The sequence below is a fragment of the Triticum dicoccoides genome, chromosome 3A (assembly GCF_002162155.2).
Source record: "Triticum dicoccoides isolate Atlit2015 ecotype Zavitan chromosome 3A, WEW_v2.0, whole genome shotgun sequence".
In the NCBI taxonomy this organism is placed as follows: domain Eukaryota; kingdom Viridiplantae; phylum Streptophyta; class Magnoliopsida; order Poales; family Poaceae; genus Triticum; species Triticum dicoccoides.
In genome coordinates, this window is record NC_041384.1 from 404,857,010 (window position 1) to 404,878,467 (window position 21,458).

Genomic DNA, 21,458 nt, shown 5'->3' on the forward strand with positions numbered 1-21,458 from the left:
GTCTTAAACACTAACAGAGAAATGATTATCCACAATCTAAATTGATGGCGCCTCACTTTTCATCCACACCACTAATATTTATTTATTTTAAATAGTGATGGTGCGGCCATATTTGGTATGCCATCACTAATACGTTGCTAGTTGTGTGCCTACTTTTTCACATGCTTTTTTAGGATACACACAAGCGTGTGTATCATATATTAGAGAGAGAGAAAGAGGGTAAAGAGCCCCATCTGCCAGAGTCTTACATGCGATTACAAGTGATTACATGACGACCCCCCATCCACCCTCAATGCAGGGCAAGCTAACCAACTACTCGCCCGCCACCCACCTAGCTAGAGACCCAAGGAAGGACGTAAGATCACCCTTGAGTAAACCAGCCGCGCTCCATGCTCGGTCCTCCCTCTCTACCCTAGCGATCATGGCATTAGCTGAGGGGGTCGCCCCATCAAAGAATATCGCATTCCGATGCTTCCAAAGTTCCCACATGACTAGAGTCGCCATGGTCCGTACATCCTTCGCTTCCTTCTTGGAGGGGGTCCTCCGGGTGCAGGCATTGCACCACTCCACCACCGCATCGCCGGCCTCCGGAGTAAGTTCCGGTTTGCCGAGTGCACTAAGCACCTGATGCCGCACAATTCTAGCCAGGACACACCCGATGAGCATGTGATTCAAGGTCTCTTGTTCTTGGTCGCAGAAGGGGCAGGCAGCATGGTGAGGCAGGCTGCGGCGGGCTAGTCGGTTGGAGGTCCAGCATCTATTCCTCCTCGCCAGCCAGGCAAAGAATTGGCACTGCCCCGGAGCTTTCGAGCTCCAAGCCATCTCCGCATACGGCGCTAATTCCATGCCCCAAAACCTGGCCGCATATGCCAACCGAGCGGAGTAGATCCCACTCGCCTCCCAGGCCCATGCCGTCGAGTCCTCCACTTCAGGTAGGAGCTCCACCTCCATAACCCTTTCCCAGAGACTGAACACCTCCGAGAGCAAGGTGGGATCGATATTTGGCCCAACATCCAGGGCCCATGCCCCATCCTGCATGGCCTGGGAGATGGTGCGAGCAGCTCGGACCTTCTTTCGCACCCGCATGTACAGGACTAGTGCGAAGTCTTGCACCCTCATGCCCTGAATCCACCTGTCCTCCCAGAACAACGCGCTCATGCCATTGCCAACCCTAGTAACCGTCGCAGCCTGAAAGATCTCATGAGCCTCATGTGCAACTTTGATGTCAAACTCCGCCCATGGTCGCGTAGTGTCCATGCGTTGAAGCCATGGCCAGCGGGCTTGGAGGGCATAGTTGAGCCATGTGAGATCCGGAATGCCGAGCCCTCCCGCCCACTTAGGCCCGCAGACCAAGCTCCAAGCAACCTTGCACTGACCACCATTAGCCTCCGCTTTCCCGCACCAAGGGAAACCCCGACAAATCTTCATAATAGCTTTGATCGTCTTCTGTGGTATATTAAGCGCCAACATCACATGTATCAGGATAGCACAAAGAACCGATTTGATGAGTGTTAATCGGCTGCTTATGGACAACGTCGCCCCCTTCTAGTGAGGCAGCATGCTCGCCACTTGATGAACCAAGTCATGTAACTGCGGGGCCGACAACTTTCGGACGCTCAATGGGAGGCCCAAATATTTGCAAGGGAAAGCCCCAATCATGCATCCCAAGGAAGATGTAATGAGTCTTGATTGGTCTTCTGAGCATCTGATGGGCACGGCCGAAGTTTTGGCTAAGTTCACTCGAAGGCCCGACGCCTGCTCAAAGGCGTCCAGCAGGTTCACGCTGAGCCGCATCTCGGTCTCCACCATCTTAAGGAATAGAATGACGTCGTCCGCAAAAATGGACATCCGGTAGTGCAGTCCAGATCGTGCAAGGGGGCGAGCAAACCTCTCCGTGATGCAAGGGAGAAGAGCTGGTGCAGCGGCTCCATCATCAGAATGAATAGCATGGGAGAGAGGAGCCCACCCTGCCTGAATCCTCTTCTGTTGCAGATGGGTGTGCCCGGCACCCCATTCACAATGACCCACGTGGAGGAGGTCTATAGTAAGCCAATGATCCAATCAATCCACCTTTTTCCAAATCCTAGACTAGCGAGCACCTCAATGGCAAAGGGCCATTTCACCGTATCAAAGGCTTTCGAGATGTCGAGCTTAACCATGACAGAGGCATTCTTCAGAGCGTGTAGCTTCCTTATGGTACCTTGCATATGACCTTCGATCAAGACAGTCCAAATATGAAACTTGTGCGCCTCGACGAGACGAACAATTCTTATGTTGAACACTTTTCCAAATAAACCATCTTGAATATTCTACGAAGCCATCTTTATATCCAGTCGGACTCGGTCATGTAACGGACTGGATTGTCCGAGTCTCGTAGTGAACTTACAGGTTGTATACTATCTCAGATGATAATGAATCCAAAACCAAAGTTCACCGTTTTGACGATGCGCACAACTTCCGTGTTGATCACTATTCCATCTGAGGTCATCTGGATTACCTTTCGGGCACATCTTCAGTTTCACTCGGATCCGAGCACATCCACTCGGATATTAGAGTTTTTCGTCCGACTGGACCTTTTCACTCGGATGTTAGAGTCTTTCACTCGGAAGACAATCTTTCACTCGGATGACTATAATTTCACTCGGAAGACAATCTTTCACTCGGATGACTATATTTCACTCGGAAGGCAATATCTTACTCGAACGTCAAGTTTTCATTCCGACGGTAATCTTTTCACTCGGAATAACTTCACTCGGATGATAATTTCACTCGGATTACTATATTTTCACTCGGAAGCCAATCTTTTACTCGATCGATAAGTTTTCACTCGACCTTTTACTCAATCGGTAGGTTTTCACTCGGATTTCCCGACTGAAAACACAGCCTGATCTTGATTTGCCTCTCCAGGTTGCATACGGTCTCGGATTGAGACAAAATTTATATGAAAAACGATCGGCTCGACGAGAAAAAACTTTTTCGTGTTGAAGGTTTTTCGATTCAAGGCCGCCTTGATGGCCGAATTACTCACGCAACCTATCAGACAAGTGTCTGGCACCTCGCGCCATATTTCCGTTGAGGTTCGGTCTGCAGTGTATTGCCTCTAACTTTTGCATATGAACTTGGATTGAGATGATTAATATATCAAAATCAATTGGCTCGACGAGTTCCTTAAGAGTGCTCCTTCATCCGAGGTCATCTTGAAGACATAATTGGCCAAAAACCACTCGAAACATTGAATTATGACACTCGGAGTATAGTTCCGGTCCGTAAGATAAGGTCGAATGAATATAACCGAAACATCAAAGTTGTTCCACTCGTCTACATGAATCTTTTCATGCTGAAAAACCGTTCACTCTAGACCATCTTCATTGCAATCTATATCTTGCCAAAATCAGGTGTCAACACATGCCCCCCTGTTTTCTGGCAGAGCTTGCGTGCCAGAAAATACCTTGCTTAGGGTAATGTTTAAGCACGATGTCAACACTCCATCGGCTGTGCATGTTGAGTATGATAATTTTAATCATCCATATGCTCATGTTTGTTGCTTCTTCGGTAGAGCCTCTTGGATAATAGTTGTCTGAAAACAACAATTGGATGTCACAAAGGCTTCCACGTAAGTTTCTTATGTCAATCCAGACCTTGCATTTGTCCAGGCATTCCCTGGGAATATTAGAACCCTTCAACGAAGACGGTTGCCGAACAATTATGACCATGCACCTCAAAGGAATACCGTCAACTGTTCGGCGACTCAACTCGTTGTCAAAGTACACCATCAAGCCTCCGCCGAACAACGTCTGTCTCCTGACTTGGATCCTGCAAATAACTAACATTTGGAGTCGGGGCTCTTTTATGCACTAGACCCTTGATTGGTGGTCGACTCAATAATTAAGTCAGCCTCGCTAGTATTGGCAAACACTAAGCATCGGCTATAGGAGTAGGAAATCAACCATGGTGAACACCGTTAGCTAGATGCCGGGTTTGTCAACACAATGAATTCTGAGGGCGATATGCAAATATCGGCCATGCGTTCTTATCTCAAAAGTGCTCGGGAGTCCGTCCACCAAAGTGTGAATAGCCGAAATAAGTTAGATATTTCGGCTGAGGATAAATTCCATAGCGTTGATTTTGATGGTACGATTGAAGAATATGGATGAGACGCCTCCTGGAGTCTCCTATATGAAAATTGTCGTCCTCGCCTACGGGCTTTACACTTGTACTCCCTTATTTCTGCTGGCTTCGCAACAGGAGATGTGATGCCGCTCTTGACTCGAGGATTTCCCTTAGGAACCCAGGCCATGTTCCTCTTCTCCAGCTCTTTGGCCCTAAGACGTTTTAGCTTCTTCTGTTGCGAATATGGTAAGCCGAGTGGGCGTCCCGGCTGGGACTTTGGTTTATGCACTGGCAAATTCTTCCTGACTTTGGGCATCTCTGGCTTGGCCTGTCCAAACTTGACTATTGGATCCTTGAATTTTACTTGCTTCACTTTCTTGTCCTTAGCAGCCAACATAGGCCCGGCTGGCTTTTTGTCATTTGGAGTCGGATCTGAAATAGCACTCTTGCGGCCATCCTTTTCTTTCTTCACCTTTTTAACACTTGTTGCAATAGAAGGTCGGACATCATTTCTATTTTGATTGCTCCTCTTGGGAACCCATGCCATGTTCTTCTTTCTCAACTCATGTGCACTAAGTCTTTGTAATTCCTTCTCTTGCCAATGTGCTAAGCCGACTGAGCACGTCGGCTGTGATTTTGTTTCAACCAATGCCAACTCTTTTTTGGCCTTGTGCCCTCTCAACTTATTCCCTTCAGATTTGGCACTTGATTGACTTGCCTCGTTGCCTTTTGTAGCCAATGTCAATACTTTAACTGTCTCTTTGTTATTTGAGAACAAATCTGAAGTAGCACACTTACAACCATCTTTCTTGACCTGGTACACTTGCTTGACCACCTCTTTCTTGTTCCTTGAGCTCCGGACTGATTCTTTATGATTGAAATGGTCTTTGACGTGTGATTGTTCATCAAATGTTGATCTTTTTGGACCTGCATAATGTTGGCGAGATGATCTAAAATAAGATGGATAATTTTCCCTTGTATCATACGTGCCCCATGATGGATATGGATTTACATGAGCGTAGGGAGGCATCCACGACATTAGCATTGGCGGCCCAAAAGCAGGATATGAAGTCTGCTTGCTCAACGTCTTCCTTTGCCAATCCAAGTCTTCAGATTTATGCCTTGGGGGTGACTTCGATGCTTTTGCTTCACTCGGCCGATAAGCACTCTTTGCCTCACTTATCTTTTGGTACTTTTCTAATAACTGCGCGAAAGTGACTTTCGGTATTTTGCTTTTGTGCTTACCATGGCATTTGCTTTCTTTGGTTGTGCGTGCACCAGTCTTTGAATTCTCTTGTTGCCCCCCAGTGCTAGATGTTATCATTGTAGCTTTGATGGAATTTCCGTCTTCAAGATTGTTCTTGATGCACTTTTTAACAATATCCTTGCTTGAAGACTTGACCCCATCATCATTGATGTGTACATGTCCACTTTTAGATAAATCGACTGAAGATAGCCGAGTCAACATTTGATGGCCGTCAAAATGATCCGACTGTCCAAATGATTGTGCCTCAACAAACTCCAATCGTCCTATCTTGTCCGATTGCTTGACTTGATGGATCATGTTGCAATCTTTGACATTTTGCTTGAACGAACATTGCGTTGGCTCTTGTCTTGACGGCTCAACATCGTGATCAATTATAATAATAAGATTAGTCAGCGATGTACCGATGATGTGATCCACTATGACTACACTAGACGTACACTCTTGGTCTATTAACCGATATTGTGATACCGGCTTCGATACAAAACAACCGAACGGTGTCAGTTTAACATCATGAGACTCGTCTATGCATTGATTCTCGTCCTCCTTTCCCGATGCTCTTGAATCGGCTATCCTGGAGAACTTTAAACCTGGCTTTATACTCCTCCAACCAAAATAATTACAGAATATACCATCTGAGACCAAATGTTAGCCAGGCATGAAACAAACAAAGTTGCCCATATGAATATAAAGTTCAGTCGGCATGACGGGAACAACTTTGGTTGCGATAAGTTGTCACTATTAGCCTCTACGAATGGTGTCATGTGTTGATCAGCATGATTAGTAACACAAGATAATTCGAAACAAACAAATTACTCATATCGATCGGTCTTTCAAAATTAATTAGAATCTTACTAATGGGTGCATCAACAATATGATTTTGACAGAATCGAAAACTGAGTAAACTCTCGGCTAGGTGTACCTTTGTGAAGTTGCTGGAACGAGAAGATGGTTGCACCACTGGAACAATACCTTGCTCCACTTCTGAATAATTATCGAATGCATCTTCCTCCTTTTCTGGATCTCGTGCCTCATCACTCGGATTGCCTGAATAGATTTGACTTGGATTTCCCGAGTAGATTTCACTCGGATTACCCGAATGGATTCCACTCGGCCGCTCTTCGTCAGCTATACTTCGTTCAGCTGCACGCTCTAGTTCTTGGTCTTCGTCACTAGTCAAACTTTGTTTGGCCATATAACTTTGCTCTTGATGCTCATCAATTTCTTTGGCACGGAACTCATAGGGCAGAATGTAAGCTCCCCCCACATCCAAAAAAATCGAGCACGGCCAATTTGTTGCGTTTACCGTTCTTTTGCTCGGTGAAGCTTGCATCTTCTATTTTGGTACACGTAGCAATAACTGGCTTGATGCACTCAGCTCTAGCGGCTTTAGACGGTGATGCACTCGTCTGGAATGATGCACTCGGCTGACACGATGCACTCGGCTGGCTCGATGCAACGCACTCGGCCTTAAACGTCTCAGTGGTCAATTTGGTTTCAATTGAATCCACCATTGTCTTGTCACAAAAGGAAATGTTCAACTCAGCTGTAGACGACTTAGTCATATTTGACTCAGTTTCAACCGAATCAACCATATTAGCCGAGTGAACCCTTTCTTGATGATTTTCTTGCAAAGCTTCTTTTTTATCTTGCCCCAAAATTGCAAAGGAGCCAACATGGTTGCTACATGAAGGAAGGCACTTGACGTATTCTTGCAAATATTCCACTCCACGTTTCTTCTTGAGTGCTTCATAAGCATGTCGATATTCTGCTGGTAATTCCTCAAGAGTTGGCGTAGTAAATTCGTTGATGCTATTCCTTGTGAGCTTTGGCTTGATCTTGTCCACTTGAGCCACATGTTTTTCTTTAAACTCAGCCCTGCTTGGATCAGCTTGCCCCCCAATACTTTTATGATCTTTCGGCAATGAATTGATGTTGCCGAAATTTTGCGATTGTATAGGGGGTGTATAACATGCTGCAATGATAGGTGAAGACATGTGCACTGTTGTTGAATATTTTCTCATGCCAATTTGATCAATCGGTAACACTTCATCTTCTTTCAAAACCCTAGCTTTTATTGCCTCATAATCAGGAACCAAACCTTTATCATGTTGCTCAAGGCAAAGAGTGGTAATCTTCTTATTTTGCTCTAAGCTTTTTAACGCAGCCAAAGTCACCTCATCTCCTGCAATATTAGACACATACACTCCTGTAGAATCTCCATTCACTCGGCCATAAAAGTGAGCCGAGTCATGAATACTTGTAGTTGCATATGATGCTGAACAATTAATATCATGAGGTGTATTATATGATGACTGAGGATAACCGGCCAAATAGCTAATGGAAGCATGGCCGATTGCCTCATTCATCGGCATGTTTGGGGATAAACCCGCATATTGCGAGTTGGCTACCGATGGATAAAACTGTGAGATGCCCTCCTACACATGAGGTGTCATATATTGATCACGCGAACAAATTGTGTTGTTCATCGGCATATTGAAAGATGTTGTCGATGCACGAAAGTTCAGATTCATAAGTTGCATGTCGCGATTATGTAAATTCCAAGTTTCTCCAACGGAATAACTAGTCGGCCTTTGCTCGTTAGGGCTAGCCGACATGACATGTCCATTGAAAGATCTAGCAACATCAACATAATGGCTATTTGCATCTACGTAAGGAGACTGATGATATATGTTACCGTTGTAGATTGCAGCCGCTCGATGACGCTCTCCTCGTAGCAAGAACAGGCTGGAGACTATTCAAAGCTTCGTCCCCAGCGGAGTCGCCAAAAAGTGTGTTGACACACGAACACGTCACGTGTACCCTCGACGCCGGGGGTGATGCACCGCAGCTCACGTCGAAGGAGACCCGACCAACAGCGCGATACGCAAGACAGTCAGCGGGCGCTTTTCAAGACCCGAAACCCCACACGCCCGGGAGGGACCCCGTCAGGGAGTGCGGCGGCTATGGGCTGCCCTAGGTCGATTCGCTCGCCCCTAGAGCCTCGTGGATCGCTGCCCTCCACCGCGAAGAATGAATGAATAACGAGAAAGAAAGATACAAGGGTAGGGGATAAAGATAGATGAACACAAAAGTGTAATAGATTGATTGGTTCGATTGGTGTTGTTCAATCGGCCATCACCCCCAACATATATAAGAGGCGGCTGGACTTCCCGTACAAGCAAAGGATTCATCTAGGCTTTCCTTACAAAAAATTACATCAATTCACGTCCTAGAGTCCTAATTCTATTCCAACTCGGATTCAGTCTGAATCTGGCCCAACTTCTGTCTTCCTCCTTGCGCGGGCCGCCGAGCTTGCATATGACCTCCGATCAAGATGGCCCAAATATTAAACTTGTGCGCCTCGACGAGACGAACAATTCTTATGTTGAACACTTTTCCAAATAAGACCATCTTGAATATTCTACAAAGCCATATTTAATATCAAGTCGGACTCGGTCATGTAACGGACTGGATTGTCCGAGTCTCGTAGTGAACTTACATGCCGTATACTATCTCAGATGATAATGACTCCAAAACCAAAGTTCACCATTTTGACGATGCGCACAACTTCCGTGTTGATCACTTTTCCATCCGAGGTCATCTGGATTACCTTTCGGGCACATCTTCAGTTTCACTCGGATCCGAGCTCATCTACTCGGATATTAGAGTTTTTCGTCCGACTGGACCTTTTCACTCGGATGTTAGAGTCTTTCACTCGGAAGACAATCTTTCACTCGGATGACTATAATTTCACTCGGATGACTATATTTCACTCGGAAGGCAATATCTTACTCGAACGTCAAGTTTTCATTCCGACGGTAATCTTTTCACTCGGAATAATTTCACTCGGATGATAATTTCACTCGGATTACCATATTTTCACTCGGAAGCCAATCTTTTACTCGATAAGTTTTCACTCGACCTTTTACTCGATCGGTAGGTTTTCACTCAGATGGTAAACTTTTCACTCGGATTTCCCAATTGAAAACATAGCCTGATCTTGATTTGCCTCTCCAGGTTGCATACGGTCTGGGATTGATACAAATTTTGTATGAAAAATGATCGGCTCGACGAGACAAAACTTTTTCATGTTGAAGGTTTTTCGATTGAAGGCCGCCTTGATGGCCGAATTACTCATGCAACCTATCAGACAAGTGTCTAGCACCTCGCGCCACATTTCCGTTGAGGTCCAGTCTGCAGTGTATTGCCTCTAAATTTTGCATATGAACTCAGATTGAGATGATTTATATATCAAAATCGATTGGCTCGGCGAGAAGAAGACAATTCCTTAAGAGGGCTCCTTCATCCGAGGTCATCTTGAAGACGTGATTGGCAAAAAACCACTCGAAACATTGAATTATGACACTCGGAGTATAGTTTCGGTCCATAAGATAAGGTCGAATGAATATAACCAAAACATCAAAGTTGTTCCACTCGGCGACGTGAATCTTTTCATGCTGAAAACCCGTTCACTCGAGACCATCTTCATTGCAATCTATATCTTGCCAAAATCAGGTGTCAACACTCAAGGGTGGCCCGCCCACACTCGTTCGACCACGTGTACCTCCTGCCATTGAGGTAAACCTCTTTCAGCTCAAGGAGGTTGAGCTTAGACCTAAAGCGCGCCATCATGCGCCTGTTGATGTGGTCATTGCTTTTGTCTCCCGGGTTCACAAGGAGGTTAAATCCCCTAAAACTGCCCATGACCCAGCAATGAGATCTCAGATGTCAATCAGTTCTTGCATGAACTCGATCTTTTGCGCGTTCAGGTTAGGGCCGTACACCCCAGTCATCCACCAATGGGAAGATGTCCCAACCGGCGTGACAAGCGCGGTGACTGTGTTCTCCATGTAGAGTGGGCTGCTGAGCTGGACCACAAGGGGATCCTAGGCCAGAAGAATGCCACCTCGAGTGCCAGAAGCCGGGAGATAGTAGAAACTCGCTAGTTTATTTCCCAAACAGTGTGCCACCACACCCTGGTTTACAAGTTCCATTTTAGTTTCTCGAAAACAAACTATGCTAGGATTGGCCACCGAGACCACTTTGTATATCGCACTTCTCCGTGCCGGGTCGTTGAGACCACGGACATTCCACACCAACACCTTGATGGGGTGTGTAGCCATGGGGAAGGCCTACAACACGCCCCACTCGGCTCATCTCATCAGGCCGCCGCCTCCTCTAGCTCAGGCATCTCCACCATTGGCAGCACCGAGGGCTCCCAGCCGAACAGGGCCAAGACGACAGCAATGTGGGCATCCGCTAGAGGCCTGTTGAACAAGTCGACGTACATGTTCAGTGCCTCATCCCCGATCACCTCCCCCTCATTGGCCAGACATAATTTGCGAATGAGGACCTGCTGCTGCCTGGAGGCCACGGAGGGCCTTCTGCTCTTGGCGATTTTGGCGCTCCTACGTGGCGAACCCACAGGTAAGTTGCGCTTCCACGATCGACGTGATTTGGGGGCCTCGGGAGCGGCCAGGATAGGGGAAATTTGCCTCTGGACCACCTCATAGAAAGCATGTGCCAGTTCCCTAGGCGAAACAGGCAATGGAGTAGGCAGCAAGGCCCCATCCTCATGCACATGCAAAAGCCCACCGCTTGGTGGCCCCTCAAAAGCCTCCTCAGGGCTGCCACCTGCACCCGGCGCATGGGCCAGGGGGCTCCTCTCCCTCTCTTCCAGCTGGGCTCCACCTTGGTCCATCCCCACCACCGCATGTATTGGGCTGCATGGGAGCAGGCCCGGGGCTGGGCTGCCTGGCTTAGCGGGCCCGCGTCTGGCTCTGGCGACAAGCTAACCATGAACCAATCCCCAGAGGCGCACTCGGATCCCACCAACTGTCTCTGCAGCATGCCTGCCTCGGGGGCCATGAAAGTGGATCACGGGGTAAAGGAGAGGGACCATGGGGTCAAAAAGCCTCCACCGGAAAGCGGCCGACCACCCCGGGCATGACCTGGTAGGGTCCCCGACAGGATCTCCATAGAGCCAATAAGAAGTGTCCCATACATCCTGCCTTCGCCAGCTGCCAAAGAGCCCTAGCATTCCCCATGAGCCGTTGCCTCCAATCCCGCCCAACGGGCCATGCAGACCGAAGCTGGCGACCAGTCTAGCGGCTGCCTCTGCTGATCCCGAGCCACCACCGCGACCCCGGGTCTGAAAAGCTGCGCAGAAGCCTAGAACGATCGCATCTCCATCGTCCAAGACGCTAGCCCGAAGTGGCTGAGCGTATCCTCCTCGACCGCCTCGCCTCCTTCACATTCAACTTGTCGCTCCATGATAGGACCCCCACCATATCTGAACCAGCAGCGTCAGGGTCGGGCCAGACCTGCGTTAGCGCATGCAGTGGTGACGCCACCCCTATCCCAGTTTGAAACTGGGCTTGCCAGACAGATGTCCTTGGAGTGCACCATGCGATCATGCAGCGTCCCCTCATGGTAGAACATGAGAAAATCTTCGGGGAAGAAGGACCGGATGGACATGTCTTCAGGGCCTACATCAAACTCCGCGTGCAGCGCCTCCGCCGCTGATGCCAAATCCACCTTTAGGCGCACACCCGTGGAGGACACCAGCACCGCCCGAGCGAGCTCCGCCTCCATCCGCCAGATGTCCTCGGAGGCCTCCAAAAAACACTCCTCGACCGGCTCTGGCGAGCCAAGATCCACCCACGCTAGAGTCTCGCCACCGCCCATGAAATGGACCGAGAACTCCGTGTTGGGGAACGTAGTAATTTCAAAAAATTTCCTACGCACACGCAAGATCATGGTGATGCATAGCAACAAGAGGGGAGAGTGTGATCTACGTACCCTCGTAGACCGACAGCGGAAGCGTTATGACAATGCGGTTGATGTAGTCATACGTCTTCACGGCCCGACCGATCAAGCACCGAAACTACGACACCTCCGAGTTCCAGCACATGTTCAGCTCGATGACGATCCCCGAACTCTGATCCAGCAAAGTGTCGGGGAAGAGTTCCGTCAGCACGACGGCGTGGTGACGATCTTGATGTTCAACTGTCGCAGGGCTTCGCCTAAGCACCACTACAATATTATCGAGGACTATGGTGGAAGGGGGCACCGCACACGGCTAAGAGAACGATCTTAGAGATCAACTTGTGTGTCTAGGGGTGCCCCCTGCCCCCGTATATAAAGGAGCCAAGGGGGGGGGGGCGGGTGCGTCCGGCCCTAGGAGGAGGCGCGCAGGAGGAATCCTACTCCTACCGGGAGTATGACTCCCCTCCCTTTTCCCTAGTTGGATTAGGACTTGGGGAAGAAGGAAGAGAGGGAAGAAAGGAAAGGGGGGGGGGGGGGCGCCGCCCCCCCTCCTTGTCCAATTCGGACTTGGGGGGAGGGGCGCGCGGCAGCCCCTAGGCCTCCTCTCCTCTTCCTCCACTAGGCCCATTAAGGCCCATTAGGTTACCGGGGGGTTCCGGTAACCTCCCGGTACTCCGGTAAAATGCCGATTTCACCCGGAACACTTCCGATGTCCAAACATAGGCTTCCAATATATCAATCTTTATGTCTCGACCATTTCGAGACTCCTCGTCATGTCCGTGATCACATCCGGGACTCTGAACTAACTTCGGTACATCAAAACTCATAAACTCATAATATAACTGTCATCGAAACCTTAAGCGTGCGGACCCTACGGGTTCGAGAACAATGTAGACATGACCGAGACACGTCTCCGGTCAATAACCAATAGCGGAACCTGGATGCTCATATTGGCTCCCACATATTCTACGAAGATCTTTATCGATCAGACCGCATAACAACATACATTGTTCCCTTTGTCATCGGTATGTTACTTGCCCGAGATTCGATCGTCGGTATCTCAATACCTAATTCAATCTCGTTACCGGCAAGTCTCTTTACTCGTTTCGTAATACATCATCTCACAACTAACTCATTAGTTGCAATGCTTGCAAGGCTTATGTGATGTGCATTACCGAGAGGGCCCAGAGATACCTCTCCGACAATCGGAGTGACAAATCCTAATCTCGAAATACGTCAACCCAACATGTACCTTTGGAGACACCAGTAGAGCTCCTTTATAATCACCCAGTTACGTTGTGACATTTGGTAGCACACAAAGTGTTCCTCCGGCAAACGGGAGTTGCATAATCTCATAGTGATAGGAACATGTATAAGTCATGAAGAAAGCAATATTAACATACTAAACGATCAGGTGCTAAGCTAATGGAATGGGTCATGTCAATCACATCATTCTCCTAATAATGTGATCCCGTTAATCAAATGACAACACATGTCTATGGTTAGGAAACATAACCATCTTTGATTAACGAGCTAGTCAAGTAGAGGCATACTAGTGACGTTTAGTTTGTCTATGTATTCACACAAGTATTATGTTTCCGGATAATACAATTCTAGCATGAATAATAAACATTTATCATGATATAAGGAAATAAAATAATAACTTTATTATTGCCTCTAGGGCATATTTCCTTCAGTCTCCCACTTGCACTCGAGTCAATAATCTAGATTAGACAGTAATGATTCTAACACCCATGGAGCTTTGGTGCTGATCATGTTTTGCTCGTGGAAGAGGCTTAGTCAATGGGTCTGCTACATTCAGATCCATATGTATCTTGCAAATCTCTATGTCTCCCACCTGGACTAGATCCCGGATGGAATTGAAGCATCTCTTGATGTGCTTGGTTCTCTTGTGAAATCTGGATTCCTTTGCCAAGGCAATTGCACCAGTATTGTCACAAAAGATTTTCATTGGACCCGATGCACTAGGTATGACACCTAGATCGGATATAAACTCCTTCATCCAGACTCCTTCGTTTGCTGCTTCCGAAGCAGCTATGTACTCTGCTTCACATGTAGATCCTGCCACAATGCTTTGTTTAGAACTACACCAACTGACAGCTCCACCGTTTAATGTAAACACGTATCCGGTTTGCGATTTAGAATTGTCCGGATCAGTGTCAAAGCTTGCATCAATGTAACCATTTACGATGAGCTCTTTGTCACCTCCATATATGAGAAACATATCCTTAGTCCTTTTCAGGTATTTCAGGATGTTCTTGACCGCTGTCCAGTGATCCACTCCTGGATTATTTTGGTACCTCCCTGCTAGACTTATAGCAAGACACACATCAGGTCTGGTACACGGCATTGCATACATGATAGAGCCTATGGCTGAAGCATAGGGAACATCTTTCATTTTCTCTCTATCTTCTGCATTGGTCGGGCATTGAGTCTTACTCAATTTCACATCTTGTAACACAGGCAAGAATCCTTTCTTTGCTTGATCCATTTTGAACTTCTTCAAAACTTTGTCATGGTATGTGCTTTGTGAAAGTCCAATTAAGCGTCTTGATCTATCTCTATAGATCTTAATGCCCAATATGTAAGAAGCTTCACCGAGGTCTTTCATTGAAAAACTCTTATTCAAGTATCCCTTTATGCTATCCAGAAATTCTATATCATTTCCGATTAGTAATATGTCATCTACATATAATATCAGAAATGCTACAGAGCTTCCACTCACTTTCTTGTAAATACAGGCTTCTCCAAAAGTCTGTACAAAACCAAATGCTTTGATCACACTATCAAAGCGTTTATTCCAACTCCGAGAGGCTTGCACCAGTCCATAAATAGATTGCTGGAGCTTGCACACTTTGTTAGCTCCCTTTGGATCGATAAAACCTTCCGGCTGCATCATATACAACTCTTCTTCCAGAAATCCATTCAGGAATGCAGTTTTGACATCCATCTGCCAAATTTCATAATCATAAAATGCGGCAATTGCTAACATGATTCGGACAGACGTAAGCATCGCTACGGGTGAGAAGGTCTCATCGTAGTCAATCCCTTGAACTTGTCGAAAACCTTTTGCGACAAGTCGAGCTTTGTAGACAGTAACATTACCGTCAGTGTTAGTCTTCTTCTTGAAGATCCATTTATTCTCAATTACTTGCCGATCTTTAGGCAAGTCAACCAAAGTCCACACTTTGTTCTCATACATGGATCCCATCTCAGATTTCATGGTTTCAAGCCATTTTGCGGAATCTGGGCTCACCATCGCTTCTCCATAGTTCATAGGTTCATCATGATCTAGTAGCATGACTTCCAGAACAGGATTACCGTACCACTCTGGTGCGGATCTTACTCTGGTTGATCTACGAGGTTCAGTAGTATCTTGTTCTGAAGTTTCATGATCTTCATCATTAGCTTCCTCACTAATTGGTGTAGGTGTCACAGAAACCGGTTTCTGTGATGTACTACTTTCCAATAAGGGAGCAGGTACAGTTACATCATCAAGTTCTACTTTCCTCCCACTCACTTCTTTCGAGAGAAACTCCTTCTCTAGAAAGTTTCCGAATTTAGCAACAAAAGTCTTGCCTTCAGATCTGTGATAGAAGGTGTATCCAATAGTTTCCTTTGGATATCCTATGAAGACATATTTCTCCGATTTGGGTTCGAGCTTATCAGGTTGAAGTTTTTTCACATAAGCATCATAGCCCCAAACTTTCAGAAACGACAACTTTGGTTTCTTGCCAAACCACAGTTCATAAGGAGTCGTCTCAACGGATTTTGATGGTGCCCTATTTAACGTGAATGCGGCCGTCTCTAAAGCATAACCCCAAAACGATAGCGGTAAATCAGTAAGAGACATCATAGATCGCACCCTATCTAGTAAAGTACGATTACGATGTTCGGACACACCATTACGCTGTGGTGTTCCGGGTGGCGTGAGTTGCGAAACTATTCCGCATTGTTTCAAATGTACACCAAACTCGTAACTCAAATATTCTCCTCCACGATCAGATCGTAGGAATTTTATTTTCTTGTTACGATGATTTTCAACTTCACTCTGAAATTCTTTGAACTTTTGAAATGTTTCAGACTTATGTTTCATTAAGTAGATATACCCATATCTGCTTAAGTCATCTGTGAAGGTGAGAAAATAACAATATCCGCCAGAGCCTCAACATTCATCGGACCACATATATCTGTATGTATGATTTCCAACAAATCTGTTGCTCTCTCCATAGTACCAGAGAACGGTGTTTTTGTCATGTTACCCATAAGGCACAGTTCGCAAGTACAAAGTGATTCATAATCAAGTGGTTCCAAAAGTCCATCAGTATGGAGTTTCTTCATGCGCTTTACACCGATATGACCTAAACGGCAGTGCCACATATAAGTTGCACTATCATTATCAACTCTGCATCTTTTGGCTTCAACATTATGAATGTGTGTGTCACTACTATCCAGATTTAATAAGAATAGACCATTCTTCATGGGTGCATGACCATAAAAGATTTTACTCATATAAATAGAACAACCATTATTCTCTGATTTAAATGAATAACCGTCTCGCATCAAACAAGATCCAGATATAATGTTCATGCTCAACGCTGGCACCAAATAACAATTATTTAGGTCTAATACTAATCCTGAAGGTAGATGTAGAGGTAGCGTGCCGACTGCGATCACATCGACTTTGGAACCATTTCCCACGCGCATCGTCACCTCGTCCTTAGCCAATCTTCGCTTAATCCGTAGTCCCTGTTTCGAGTTGCAAATGTTAGCAACAGAACCAGTATCAAATACCTAGGTGCTACTGCGAGCATTAGTAAGGTACACATCAATAACATGTATATCGCATATACCTTTGTTCACCTTGCCATCCTTCTTATCCACCAAATACTTGGGGCAGTTCCGCTTCCAGTGACCAGTCTGCTTGTAGTAGAAGCACTCAGTTTCAGGCTTAGGTCCAGATTTGGGTTTCTTCTCTTGAGCAGCAACTTGCTTGCTGTTCTTTTTGAAGTTCCCCTTCTTCTTCCCTTTGCCCTTTTTCTTGAAACTAGTGGTCTTGTTGACCATCAACACTTGATGCTCCTTCTTGATTTCTACCTCCGCAGCTTTCAGCACTGCGAAGAGCTCGGGAATAGTCTTATTCATCCCTTGCATATTATAGTTCATCATGAAGCTCTTGTAGCTAGGTGGCAGTGATTGGAGAATTCTGTCAATGACGCAATCATCTGGAAGATTAACTCCCAATTGAATCAAGTGATTATTATACCCAGACATTTTGAGTATATGCTCACTGACAGAACTGTTCTCCTCCATCTTGCAGCTATAGAACTTATTGGAGACTTCATATCTCTCAATCCGGGCATTTGCTTGAAATATTAACTTCAACTCCTGGAACATCTCATATGCTCCATGATGTTCAAAATGTCATTGAAGTCCCGATTCTAAGCCGTAAAGCATGGCACACTGAACTATCGAGTAGTCATTAGCTTTGCTCTGTCAGACGTTCATAACATCTGGTGTTGCTCCAGCAGCAGGCCTGGCACCCAGTGGTGCTTCCAGGACGTAATTCTTCTATGCATCAATGAGGATAATCCTCAAGTTACGGACCCAGTCCGTGTAATTGCTACCATCATCTTTCAACTTTGCTTTCTCAAGGAACACATTAAAATTCAACGGAACAACAACACGGGCCATCTATCTACAATCAAACATAAACAAGCAAGATACTATCAGGTACTAAGTTCATGATAAATTTAAGTTCAATTAATCATATTACTAAAGAACTCCCACTTAGATAGACATCCCTCTAATCCTCTAAGTGATCACGTGATCCAAATCAACTAAACCATGTCCGATCATCACGTGAGATGGAGTAGTTTCATTGGTGAACATAACTATGTTGATCATATCTACTATATGATTCACGCTCGACCTTTCGGTCTCCGTGTTCCGAGGCCATATCTGTATATGCTTGGCTCGTCAAGTATAACCTGAGTATTCCGCGTTTGCAACTGTTTTGCACCCGTTGTATTTGAACGTAGAGCCTATCACACCCGATCATCACGTGGTGTCTCAGCACGAAGAACTTTCACAATGGTGCATACTCAGGGAGAACACTTCTTGATAATTAGTGAGAGATCATCTTAAAATGCTACCGTCAATCAAAGCAAGATAAGATGTATAAAAGATAAACATCACATGCAATCAATATAAGTGATATGATATGGCCATCATCATCTTCTGCTTGTGATCTCCATCTTCGAAGCACCGTCATGATCACCATCGTCACCGGCGCGACACCTTGATCATCATCGTAGCATCATTGTCGTCTTGTCAATCTTATGCTTCCATGACTATCGCTACCGCTTAGTGATAAAGTAAAGCATCACAGCGCAATTGCATTGCATACAATAAAGCGACAACCATATGGCTGCTGCCAGTTGCCGATAACTCAGTTACAAAACATGATCCTATCATACAATAAAATTTAGCATCATGTCTTGACCATATCACATCACAACATGCCCTGCAAAAACAAGTTAGACGTCCTCTACTTTGTTGTTGCAAGTTTTACGTGGCTGCTACGGGCTTAGCAAGAACCGTTCTTACCTACGCATCAAAACCACAACGGTAGTTTGTCAAGTTGGTGCTGTTTTAACCTTCACAAGGACCGGGCGTAGCCACACTTGGTTCAACTAAAGTTGGAGAAACTGACACCCACTAGCCACCTTTGTGCAAAGCACGTCGGGAGAACCGGTCTCGCGTAAGCGTACGCGTAATGTCGGTTTGGGCCGCTTCGTCCAACAATACCGCCGAACCAAAGTATTACATGCTGGTAAGCAGTATGACTTATATCACCCACAACTCACTTGTGTTCTACTCGTGCATATAACATCAACGCATAAAACCTAGGCTCGGATACCACTGTTGGGGAACGTAGTAATTTCAAAAAAATTCCTATGCACACGCAAGATCATGGTGATGCATAGCAACGAGAGGGGAGAGTGTGATCTACGTACCCTCGTAGACCGACAGCGGAAGCGTTATGACAACGCGGTTGATGTAGTCGTACGTCTTCACGTCCCGACCGATCAAGCACCGAAACTACGGCACCTCCGAGTTCTAGCACACGTTCAGCTCGATGACGATCCCCAGGCTCCGATCCAGCAAAGTGTCAGGGAAGAGTTCCGTCAGCACGACGGTGTGGTGACGATCTTGATGTCCAACTGTCGCAGGGCTTCGCCTAAGCACCACTACAATATTATCGAGGACTATGGTGGAAGGGGGCACCGCACACGGCTAAGAGAACGATCTTAGAAATCAACTTGTGTGTCTAGAGGTGCCCCCTGCCCCCGTATATAAAGGAGCCAGGGGGGGTGCAGCCGGCCCTAGGAGGAGGCGCGCAGGAGGAGTCCTACTCCTACCGGGAGTAGGACTCCCCTCCCTTTTCCCTAGTTGGATTAGGACTTGGGGAAGAAGGAAGAGAGGGAAGAAAGGAAAGGGGGGGGGGGGCGCCGCCCCCCCCCTCCTTGTCCAATTCGGACTTGGGGGGAGGGGCGCGCGGCAGCCCCTAGGCCTCCTCTCCTCTTCCTCCAGTAGGCCCATTAAGGCCCATTAGGTTACCGGGGGGTTCCGGTAACCTCCCGGTACTCCGGTAAAATGCCGATTTCACCCGGAACACTTCCGATGTCCAAACATAGGCTTCTAATATATCAATCTTTATGTCTCGACCATTTCGAGACTCCTCGTCATGTCCGCGATCACATCCGGGACTCCGAACTAACTTCGGTACATCAAAACTCATAAACTCATAATATAACTGTCATCGAAACCTTAAGCATGCGGACCCTACGGGTTCGAGAACAATGTAGACATGACCGAGACACGTCTCCGGTCAATAAACAATAGCGGAACCTGGATGCTCATATTGGCTCCCACATATTCTACGAAGATCTTTATCGGTCAGACCGCATAACAACATACGTTGTTCCCTTTGTCATCGGTATGTTACTTTCCCAAGATTCGATCATCAGTATCTTAATACCTAGTTCAATCTCGTTACCGGCAAGCCTCTTTACTCGTTTCGTAATACATCATCTCACAACTAACTCATTAGTTGCAATGCTTGCAAGGCTTATGTGATGTGCATTACTGAGAGGGCCCAGAGATACCTCTCCGACAATCGGAGTGACAAATCCTAATCTCGAAATACGTCAACCCAACATGTACCTTTGGAGACACCAGTAGAGCTCCTTTATAATCACCCAGTTACGTTGTGACGTTTGGTAGCACACAAAGTGTTCCTCCGGCAAACGGGAGTTGCATAATCTCATAGTCATAGGAACATGTATAAGTCATGAAGAAAGCAATAGCAACATACTAAACGATTGGGTGCTAAGCTAATGGAATGGGTCATGTCAATCACATCATTCTCCTAATAATGTGATCCCGTTAATCAAATGACAACACATGTCTATGGTTAGGAAACATAACCATCTTTGATTAACGAGCTAGTCAAGTAGAGGCATACTAGTGACGTTTAGTTTGTCTATGTATTCACACAAGTATTATGTTTCCGGATAATACAATTCTAGCATGAATAATAAACATTTATCATGATATAAGGAAATAAAATAATAACTTTATTATTGCGTCTAGGGCATATTTCCTTCACTCCGGGCCAACGCTGCTCTCAACGGACTCCGCCGGCCCCGCCGACGGCGCCTGCACGTCATGGCTCCACAGCCGGACGGCCCCGGGCGGAGGGAGGCCAGGAGGCGGGGGAGGTAGGACCGCGCAAGGGCACACGGGAAAACACAATGGTGGGGGCCGGGGCCACCAGGGCCGCCGCCCTAGGATGTAGAGCAGGAGGAGGGCGCGGCGACTGGTCGACCGGGGACGGGCTGCGGGGACGGGTGCAGCCCCGCGAGATGTGGCCGTGCCCATGACACCGCACACAAAAGCTGGGATTCTTGCATTCCACCAAGATGTGCCCGTCGTCACTGCTACAGTTGTAGCAGCACCCATGGAGATCGACCGACACCCTCGAGGTTGGCGGCGGCCGAGGTGCTGCAAGCGCGTGCTGCCAGGAAGGACGCCAACGACGTGAGGGCGGGCGGGTCTGACGACCCCGCGGACGGCGACTCTGCTTCACCTGCCAGCCCCCAGCGCCCGGCGGCGGCACCCCCGAGGGCCCCGCCCTAGACTAGCGGGCCGAAGGCTGTGCCGACCACTGGAGGGACGATGATGGACCAAAGCTGCGGGCGGGCCTCTGGGGGTGCGGAAGTCGCCC